Genomic DNA, 10,847 nt, shown 5'->3' on the forward strand with positions numbered 1-10,847 from the left:
GACTGGATTAAGAAAATGTGGCACATATACACTATGGAATACTATGCAGCCATAAAAAAGGATGAGTTCATGTCCTTTGTAGGGACATAGATGAAGCTGGAAACCATCAGTCTGAACAAACTATCTCAAGGACAGAAAATCAAACACCGCATGTTCTCACTCATAGATGGGAATTGAACAATAAGAACACTTGGACAAAAGCCATTTTCTATATTGCCCAAGACCCACGGTCTCTCCATAGCCTCCACACAGAATCTCCTTTCTTTCTGCCCTGCCATCCTCTGTCATCAGTGGGCTCCAGTTTAGGTGCAGGTGGAAGTTTTCAATGATGTTCAGTGAAATGAGAAGACATGCAAACATAGATATGCATATGCAGAAATTATATATGCATATATGTTTATATGTACACAGTATCATATGTATAATAAATAAGTAAATAAATAAATTTGCCAAATGATCTTTAAACTAGAGTCATTTTTTTTTTTTATTAATTTTTTTTTTGAGATGGAGTCTTGCTCTGTTACCCCGGCTGGAGTGCAGTGGCGAGATTTCGGCTCACTGCAACCTCCACCTCCCACATTCAAGCAATTCTCCTGACTCAGCCTCCTGAGTAGCTGAGATTACAGTCATGGGCCACCATGCCCGGCTAATTTTTGTATTTTTTTTTTTTTTTTTTTTTTTTGAGACAGAGTCTCGCTGTCGCCCAGGTTGGAGCGATCTCGGCTCACTGCAGGCTCCGCCCCCTGGGATTCACGCCATTCTCCTGCCTCAGCCTCCCGAGTAGCTGGGACTACAGGCACCTGCCACCTCGCCCGGCTAATTTTTTTGTATTTTTAGTAGAGATGGGCTTTCGCTATGTTGGCCAGGCTGGTCTCAAACTCCTGACCTCAGGTGATCCTCCTGCCTCAGCCTCCCAAAGTGCTGGGATTACAGGCAAGAGCCACCATACCAGGCGTACAGTCATTTCTTTTATACTTTAAATTTTTGTTTCTGTTCTTTTGCTCAGACCTGTGGAGCCCGCAATATTGGCAAGCGTCATGGACTGTCTACCGCCAGGAAGCTCCATAGTCACCGACAGGATCAGAAGTGGCATGGTAAATGGTACAGAAAAGCCCATTCAGGCACAGTCCTGAAGACCAGCCCTTTTGGAGGTGCTTCTCACCCAAAGGGAATTGGGCTGGAAAAAGTAGGGATTGGAGCCAAATAGCCCAGCTCTGCCACTGAGAAGTGTGCCAGGGCCAAGCTGATCATCCAGCATAAGCTAGATGCTGTGGTCTCCACTGGCACAGCTGATCCTCTTGTTACAGGATGGAGGCTGTGAGGCAGATAAGAGAACAGCAAGAAAATCACAGCCTTTGTACCTGATGATGATTGCCTGAGTTTTATTGAAAAAAATGATGAAGTTGTGTATCAGGGGAACCAGCCCCCAATATTTCAATGTAGGTTCTTTTCTATTTTCCCTAAGTGTCAGCCAGTCTGAGAAATGAAGAGAAAGAGTACAAAGAGATCAATTTTACTGCTGGGCCGCCGGGGGTGACATCACATATTGGCAGGTTCCATGATGCCCACCTGAGCCACAAAACCAGCAAATTTTTATTAGGGATTCTAAAAGGGCAAGGGGTGTACAAACAGGGAGTAAGTCACAAAGATCACATGCTTCAAAGGGCAATAAAAGATCACAAGGCAAGGCAAAATTAGAATTACTGATGAGGGCCTATGTGGGGCTGTGCACGCATTGTCTTGATAAACATCTTAACAGGAAACAGGGTTCGAGAGCAGAAAACTGGTCTCACTAGAATTTACCAGGCTGGAATTTCCCAATTCTAGTAAGCCTGAGGGTACTGCAGGAGACCAGGGTGTATTTCAGTCCTTATCTCAACCACATAAGACTGAGACTCCCAGAGCGGCCATCTATAGACCTACCCCCAGGAATGCATTCCTTCCCCAGGGCTATCAATTATTAATATTCCTTGTGGGGAAAAGAATTCAGCAATATTTCTCCTACTCACGTGTCCATCTACAGGCTCTCTGCAAGAAGAAAAATATGACAACATTCTGCCCGACCCCACAGGCAGTCAGACCTTACGGTTTTCTTTCCTTGTTCCCTGAAAATTGCTGTTATTCTGTTCTTTTTCAGGGTGCACTGATTTCATATTGTTCAAACACACATGTTTTACAATTTGTACAGTTAACGCAACCATCACAGGGTCCTGAGGTGACAGACATCCTCAGCTTATGAAGATGACAGGATTAAGAGATTAAAGACAGGCATAAGAAATTGTAAGAGTATTGATTGGGGAAGCGATAAATGTCCATGAAATCTTCACAATTTATGTTCAGAGATTGCAGTAAAGACAGGTGTAAGAAATTATAAAACTATTAATTTTGGAAACTGATAAATGTCCATGAAATCATCACAATTTATGTTCTTCTGCCTCGGCTCCAGCTGGTCCCTCCGTTCAGGGTCCCTGACTTCCTGCAACAGTTCTGGTTGCTGGATTTGGCAGGAAAGGTCATGCTGTTGGTGATATTCTTGGAGTCCACCTTAAAGTTGTTAAAGTAGCCAATGTCTCTCTTTCGGCCCAATCAAAAGCAAGGAGGAAAGACCAAGCTCATCAGCTTTAATGGTGAAAACCCAATAGTAATAACTTTTCATTTGCCAAAATAAGTTGTTTTTAAATGTCCTTTCTTTTTTAAAATTAAAATTAGGATAGATAATAGTTTTGTGGCTATTTGTTTTATGAATTTCGTAGCTTGGCAAAATGAAAAGTTGGCCACCCTATACTAGTAACCAACTTTTCTGATGTCATTAGAGACAGGGTCTTGCTCCATCACCTAGGTTGGAGTGTAGCTGCACGATCTTAGCTCACGGCAGCCTGCAACTCTCAAGCTCAAGCAATCCTCCTGCCTTAGCTTCCCAAGTAGTTGGGATTATAGGCTTGAGCCGCCTCGCCTGGCCAGTAACCAACATTGTGGGGAAATTTTGTTCATCTGTGAAGTTCAAGTTTGGAACTACCACTCTGTGCTTTTCCTCCATTGTTGGATTGACAGCAGAAATAAAAAGTTATTAGTTTCCAGTTGATTGTGGATACAGATACATTTCCTATGCTACATTTTACATGTATGTGACAGCAATGCAAAAGCAGGAGAGTAAAAAGGAAGAATTTTTAAAGAATAAAAGAATAATTGAGGTCAAAAGTACAAAACGAGGTGGTGAAATAAATTCAAATATATCAGCTATTTTTTTTGGAGGGTGGGTGGACAGAGTCTCTGTCACCCAGGCTGGAGTGCAGTGGTGGCATCTTGGCTCACTGCAATCTCCACCTTCCCGGTTCAAGCGATTCTCCCACCTCAGCCTCCTGGGGACTACAGGTGCATGCAGCCACACCCACCTAATTTTTAGTAGAGATGCGGTTTCACCATGTTGGCCAGGCTGGTCTTGAACTCCTGACCTCAAGTGATCCACGCGCCTCAGCCTCCCAAAGTGCTGGCATTACAGGTGTGAGCCACCATGACCCCGCCTATAACAGTAATTATAATAATGCAACTGAACAAAACCTTCCAGTTAAAAGATAAAGTGAATTTTTAAGATCAATTTTATTCTGTTTAGAAGAATGACATTAAAACGTAAAGAAACAGAAAGATTAAATGGAAAAGGGAATGCCAGGAATATTCTAACAAAAAGAAAGTTGGCATATAGCTATGCAATATCAGACAAAATAAAGTTTAAGAAACAATGCATCATTAGGGATGAAGATGGTCATCATATAATAAAAGATTAACCTACTGATGAATATGTAATTGATAAAATGGCATTAAAATATGAAAACAAGAATTAGGCCTACAAGGGAAAATGAACAAATCCGTCGCCACAGTGAAAGAATTCCGCATACTTCAACCCTTACTAGATCAAACAGAAAAAAATTATTAAGCGTGTGTCTTTTTTTCTTATTTACTTTTATTAAGCATATGAATGCAATTAACAAGCTCAATTTAACAGATATATATATAGAACTGCAATCAATAATTATTAGTTCTACATTCTTCTCAAACCCACACGGGATATTATAAAAACTGACTTTATATGAGGCTAATAAGTTTCTTTTATTTATTTATTTATTTTTTTTCTGAGATGGAGACTTGCTCTGTCACCCAGGCTGGAGTAGGATGGCACTATCTCAGCTCACTGCAACCTCCGCCTCCTGGGTGCAAGTGATTCTCCTGCCTCAGCCTCCTAAGTAGCTGGGATTACAGGTGCATGTGCCACCACACCTGGCTAATATTTTTTATTTATTTATTTTTTATTTTTAGTAGAGACGGGTTCACCATGTTGGTCAGGCTGGTCTTGAACTCCCGACCTCAAGTGATCCACCCATCTCGGCCTCCCAAAATGCTGGGATTACAGGCTTGAGCCACCGCACCTGGCTAAGGCCAGTAAGCTTCAACATATGTCATGGAATCAGTACTATATGAAGCACATTTTCTGAACATAAGGAATTTAACTCAGAAATCAATGACAAAAAATAACTTTTAAAAGCCTTCATATATTTGGAAATTTAAAAAAACAAAATTTGTGGAATGCAGTGAATCCTGTTATAATGGGGAAATGTATAGCCAGTGGCTATTCTGATTGGTCAGTGCTATATCTGTTAACTCCTCCACAAAAAGAATTATCTTCTGGGTTTTGCTTTTGGCTTTCCCTAGACATCCCAAAAAGCCAGCCCCCATACCTCAGCTGGCCACAGGGAACTCTAGGTGGCCACTTCCAGAAAAACCACTCAGTGAATCCCAACCTGAAGGGCTAACTGAAGCCAGCCTATGGCAGGTGTTGGTTATAGGTCCCTGTCCCTGTATGTCTCCCAAGACAGGGCAGCCTGAACGCTGATCCACTTAGCGATTGCGCAGTGTCAATCTGGCCCCACACAGCTGTGGCTAGCCACTACCAGTCAGTGCTACCCTTTGGTTCTTCTTGCCTGTGGGCACTGCAGCCTCTGTGGGACCTTAGTACTAAGAGTCAGAGAATATCAGGGAGAGCAGGTGGGCAGTAACAGGTTACATTGGAGGCATAAGCTAGATGCTGTGGCCTCCACTGGCACAGCTGGTCCTCTTGTTACAGGATGGAGGCTGTGGGGCAGATGAGAGCATAAGGGAGGTTTGGAGCTAAAGGGTGGCTGAGGTGCAGATGTCCTTTCTTCCCATCCCTGTTGAATTTCACCTCCATTTTATGGAATGACACTTAAAATCTCAAACATCATCCCACTACAGGCATTAACAATGGACCATCCTGGCAATGTTTATACATTTGTAATATATGTTTATATATTAACCCATTTAAGAATTAAAATTATCATCATTATCCTCTTTTACAGGAGGGAATGGAGACAAAGAGAGCCAAGATTCAAACACAGGAAGCACAACAGAGCCCATGCACTTAATCTTCACACTGTGTTGCCTCATCCAGCCTGAATGGTTAGGGTCAATCTAATTATATATGTCATTCCAATAAATGACTTTTGTATAATAAAAGATAACAGATACATAAAACCCTCAGACAGTATTTTAAAGGCTAGAAAATTTGTGAATACAATTGCTGTTAGTTCAACCGGTGACAAAGAACTCAGTATCATAAACAGCATGTTAGGAAAAAGTTTCAACTTATCGAGAGTACAAGTCATCTAATGACTATCAGTTTATTAGGAAATTATCAAAAGAGTTTGATTCCCAGCCAAATTGAATCCCTGCCTCTCTCCCATGTAACTCAGTTCCAAATCAAATGCTCAGTCCAGTACATCTGAGCTTTTTGCCAGCAGAGAGGGGGCCCAAATGGGTTGCTTACTATGAGGCCACTTGGGGGGTTTTTATGGACTGGAAACGGGAAGGAATGTGCTTAGTTTGCCGACTGTTTTGGAGAATGCGTGATTTAGGTTGGCCTGGGACCTTGGCCTGGGACTAATTAGAAAGCTTGGCCCGGGACCTTAGCCTAGGACCTCGGCCGGGAATAATTAGGGGCTTAAGTGATGATTTGTAGAGGCTGCTTTGCTTGGCCCTAGACCTATTAAGGAACTGAAGTGAAAGCTTGGCTCGGGACCTTGCCCCAGGACCAATTAGGGGCTGAACTTGTGATTTATAGAGGCTGGACTTGCAGTTTAAAAAAAGGAAAGGAAAGTGCTTACTGGAACCCACTGGAGCCTACTGTGCCTATGCCTACAAAAAGAGAAGGAACTTTTTCCTGGGAGCCCGCTGACTATACAAAGAACAAAGGCATTTCTATTTCAGGCCTTGTTCCCTTATTTGAGTGAGCTGGAGGTTTGTGCAAGTTTTTATCTCAGAAAGTCGGAGGCTCTCCTATTTGTGCAGCCACCGGCATGTTTTCAGGCGCAACCTCCGGTGCTAGTTTGCCCGAAGCTTGACTTTTTCCCAGGCTGCTTTTTTGTTATGTGGGAATGAGGCACTGACCCGTGGGGCCAGGGGCTCTCCAGAGACACTTCCCTTGCTATCTACCAAGCTAATTAACTCCTTTCAGTTCCCCCTTAGGGTCTCCACTCGTAACTGCTGTTAGGGAGATTGCGTGTTGAATTTTTTGGCAATTTTTTGCTGGAAAGGGGTGTTGTGTGGGGAACAGCAGCTAAGGTTTTGGGGGGGGGGGTGCAGGTTGAAGGGTTTTTGGAAGAAAGGCGTATTTATGCGTGGTTTTATTGCATTGCCCTTTGGAGCTTGATAGCCTTTAGGCGAGAGGAAACAATTTGGGTTACAGCATTGAGTATACAAGGCCTAAACATTAACACAGGCATATAAGAAAAATAGGTGTTAGGAGCTAACTAGGTTTAAAATGAAGACTGGAATTTATTAAAAAGGGGTTGTAGCTAACTGGGACTAGAGTTTGTGTTTCTTTTTGTTAATTATTTTAATTTGGTTTTTAAGCGCTTGTAAATTGTTTTTTACTTGACTGGAAGAGACGAGGAGAAAAAATAAAAAGCAACTGTAATCTCCCCGTCGGGAGATCAAACCCCGGTCTCCCCCGTGACAGGCGGGGATACTCACCACTATACTAACGAGAACGACCGTGAGTTTTTTTTTTTTTTTTTTGAAAATTGTCTTTTAGAAAAAGATACTCCTAAGCTACCAGCATGCTTTCAGGGAAAGTCGCTGACTGTTGGCAAAGTTATATTTCTACTCTCTAGACTGGCACACTACGGTAGAAACATAATTCGAGTCCCACATGTCATTTTTAATAGTCACATTAAAAAGTAAAAAGAAAGAGGTGATAATTTTAATAACAAATCCTATTCTTTAACCCAACATATGCAAAATATTACAAGTAATCAATATAAAAATATTAATTGGCTGTATTTTTTTTCTTAGCTAGTCTTCAAAAATCGCTATGTATTTTACACTTAAAGACGGCACATTTCAACTCGGAAAGGAAATTTTCTTCGGAAAAAAATCCGTATTTAGATTTCATAAAATTTACAATTGAAAAAGTAGATTCAATAGCCACGTTGTTTCAAATGCACTGAAACCTTCTCCAATGGTTGAGTTATTAAGTATCCATTTTAAAATTTTCACTTATTAATTTTATTTCAATTGATTTATTTACTAAGACTAAATTTGAAAATGCTGTTTCTTAGAGAAACTAGCCAAGTTCACGTGCTCAATAGTGCGTGGCTAGCGAACGAACCTCGCAAGTGAAGACACAAGAGCCCCTTTCTGAAGCTAAGACTCATCCCAGGATTGAAATGATCCCAAAGATTCCTCAAGAGTTGGAAGTTTACAAAGGAAGGAAGGGAGGAAAGAACCATCAGAATTTAATCCCTTCAAAAAACGCCTGGGTTTAGAAAGAGGCCAGGGGAAAGACAGGAAGCGAGTACGGAAAGTGAGGTATTGCTGCAGTTTCGTTGAGGCCTAAAACGGATACCTCGTTGAGGCGTAAAACGGATACACAGCGCGCTATAGGTTCTGACTCCGAAAGGTTTTTCGTAGAAGGAAAGACAAAAACCCTTGCGTTGGCCGGGAATCGAACCCGGGTCAACTGCTTGGAAGGCAGCTATGCTCACCACTATACCACCAACGCGTACCCCGTTTGGGGTTTTAGATATCTGTATATAAGATAAGCAAAGCGTATGACTTTCCCGACCGTTCTAGTAGTGTCTTTTGTTTATGATCCTGAGGTTAAACATGCTAAGCCCTCACTTGGTGAGAACCGATTCTTATGAATCAGCCCCGCCCCGCAAACGGCGCGGGGCGGTGAACGCAGAAGCCACCGGCTCTGGAAGCTGGAGGGCGGAGCCGGCTCACAGCCGAGAGAGAAAGCCGCAGTTGAGCACCGCCGGGGGATTTTCCTCCGCCGTCTTCTCTTCCCCCCAGCTCTCCTCATGTCCCGTAGCTCCCAGCTCCGCAGCTCTTCGAGACTCCGCACTGGATCCGCCGGGTGTCGGATTCAGCAACAGTGATTGGTGCGGAGGATCCGAGGGAGACGGGCCGACACAGGGTCTACCTTGACATGGCTCGACCCCTCTACAGAAGCAGAGGGGCACTCGAAGAGTCGCCAGGGAAAATGGAGCCTTAAGGTTTAGTTTGGGTAGTGAGGAAAGAGGAAAGAGCTGTCGGAGGCTGTTTCATTTTTCCCGCTTTGCGACAAGGTCTAGAGAGAGTTAGAATTTTATTTGAAACAGTAAATAGACACATTAATGTGACCTGATAGCGTGCACCATCAGTATATGATAAAATTAGGAGAAATTAGGAAGCGCAGTAAAATGTGTGTCAGGATGGCCGAGCGGTCTAAGGCGCTGCGTTCAGGTCGCAGTCTCCCCTGGAGGCGTGGGTTCGAATCCCACTCCTGACAACGTATGTTTTCCGTCCTTACTTTTCCTCCTGATTTGAACCAACCAGCAATTATGTTTGAATTCTTAGAGAAAGACTTTTCGATCGGTCAACACTGCCTTTTATCCTAGGTATCTACATTTACGAAAATTATTTGTGCTTCTCTGCGCATATAGAACTAAATCTATTTTTCCTGTATCGTGGGCTGGAGTCTGGTCTATGAAATCAGGGAGCAGTTGAGACTAAGATTAACTTTGGACTCCAACTTCCCAGTGTCAATTTATCCATTCTTTTATTCAACAACAATGTGTTGAGCCCTTTCTGTGCGTCAAGCACACTAAGGCAGGCAGATACCATCTCCTTTGACTAAACAAGAGAACGCCCTCAACTCAGGATCCTTTAATTTGCTCTACAGTCTTAGCTGGGTTTTTTTTTTTTTTAACGCTAACGCAGTAGTGTCAAACTTTGGTAAGGATCAGGTTCTCCACTGCCTTGCCCCGCTCCCCAGCCTTTTTTTTTTTTTTTTTTTTTTTTTTTTTTTTTTTTTTGAGACAGGTTCTCACTCTGTACCCCAGGCTGGAGCACAGTGGCGCGATCTTGGCTCACTGCAGCCTCTGTCTTCCGGGTCCACGCGGTTCTCGTGCCTCAGCCTCCCAAGTACCCGGGGTTCGCGCCTGTAGTCCCAGCTACTCCGGGAGCCTGAGGCGAATCTCTTGAGCCCAGGGGGCAGAGGTTGTTGTGAGCCGAGATCGGCTCACTCCAGGCTGCACTCCAGCCTGGGGTACAGAGTGAGACCCTGTGTCCAAAAAAAAAAAAAAGTAAAATGAATAAAATCTACAGTTAGTCATTAATGTTATACCAATGCCAATTTCTTAGATTTGATAAATATAACATGGTTATGTAAGGTTTTAACATTAGGGGAAGTAGAAAGGATATAGAGTAATAACTTTATGTAGTATCTTTGCAACTTGTCTGTTCATCTAAAATTATTGCAAAATCAAAAATTCTTTTAAAAAACCAACAACTTGAAAGTGGTTGCCTGTGAGGAGTAGGACCTGGGAAGGGGGCAAGAAACTGCTTGTACCAAGAATTGATTTTTTTAATAATGGGCATGTGTTCTGATTTAATTTGTTCAAACTTTTTCCCCCCCTTTGGAACTGGGTGACATAGTTGTGATTACAATAATCAAACTAAGACTACATACAATATAAGGATTTTTAGATACCTAGTATACAAGAAACAGTCCCCAAAGAAACTAAACCAAAATGATCAACAGACGTTTAAAAGTAAATAAAGTTTGTTTATATTTCTCTATAGAAAAACAGATTGCACTCAAATGGGAGGATCTGATATGTCACAACTAAACACGATAAAAATCTTTCTTCTTATATTCTGTGTGTGTTGGGTTTTTTAAAAGGAGAAAAGGCATGCTATCACAATACTAAGAAACTATATAAAAGTGAGTACCATCAATCCTCTTGAGAAGTTCAAACAGGTTGAGGGGGGTCAATGTTGAGAATTGAGATGAGATTCAGGAAAGGAAGAATGTAATGCAGGATGTACGTGTCACTCCATCTCTCTCTCTCTTTTTTTTTTTTCAGGTTCCTTCCATGTGAAGCCAGGCTGCGTAAGACTTGGGCCAGGGCCAGGAAAAGAGGGCAGTTAAAAATGTGAAATGAATGCCAGGGACAAGTGAGTTGTTAGTGTAACCTTCTCTCCGTCTTTAAAAAATCAACCTAAGAAATATAATGTATAATGTAGCATTGTTCTAGCCAAGCTCTCCCATAATTTCTGAGATAAAAATAAATCTCCCAATGCGCATAGGGCAAATATACTCTGGATTGGATTGACTGGGAACTAACACAAGGTTATCCTTTTGATTATTTTGTTTACACCAACAAAGCAAAGGCAAATATCCTTGCTTTTATATTGTCATTGACTCAACTGGCAGTAAAGTTGTGCCTAAGGATATTTTGCAGATTCCGTCACTTGCTATAAAAAACATACAACTAGCTAGGCGTGGTGGC

General features: G+C 42.3%; 2 non-coding genes across 2 annotated transcripts; one reads left to right on the plus strand and one right to left on the minus strand.

Moving 5' to 3' along the window:
• Positions 1 to 7,999: 7,999 nt before the first annotated feature.
• TRNAG-UCC (transfer RNA glycine (anticodon UCC)) lies at positions 8,000 to 8,071 on the minus strand. The gene has a single exon. It is a non-coding gene; the product is annotated as a tRNA-Gly (tRNA).
• Positions 8,072 to 8,759: 688 nt separating this feature from the next.
• On the plus strand, positions 8,760 to 8,842 carry TRNAL-CAG (transfer RNA leucine (anticodon CAG)). The gene has a single exon. It is a non-coding gene; the product is annotated as a tRNA-Leu (tRNA).
• Positions 8,843 to 10,847: the final 2,005 nt, after the last annotated feature.

Source organism: Pan troglodytes, chromosome 1 (genome assembly GCF_028858775.2).
Source record: "Pan troglodytes isolate AG18354 chromosome 1, NHGRI_mPanTro3-v2.0_pri, whole genome shotgun sequence".
NCBI classification, from domain to species: domain Eukaryota; kingdom Metazoa; phylum Chordata; class Mammalia; order Primates; family Hominidae; genus Pan; species Pan troglodytes.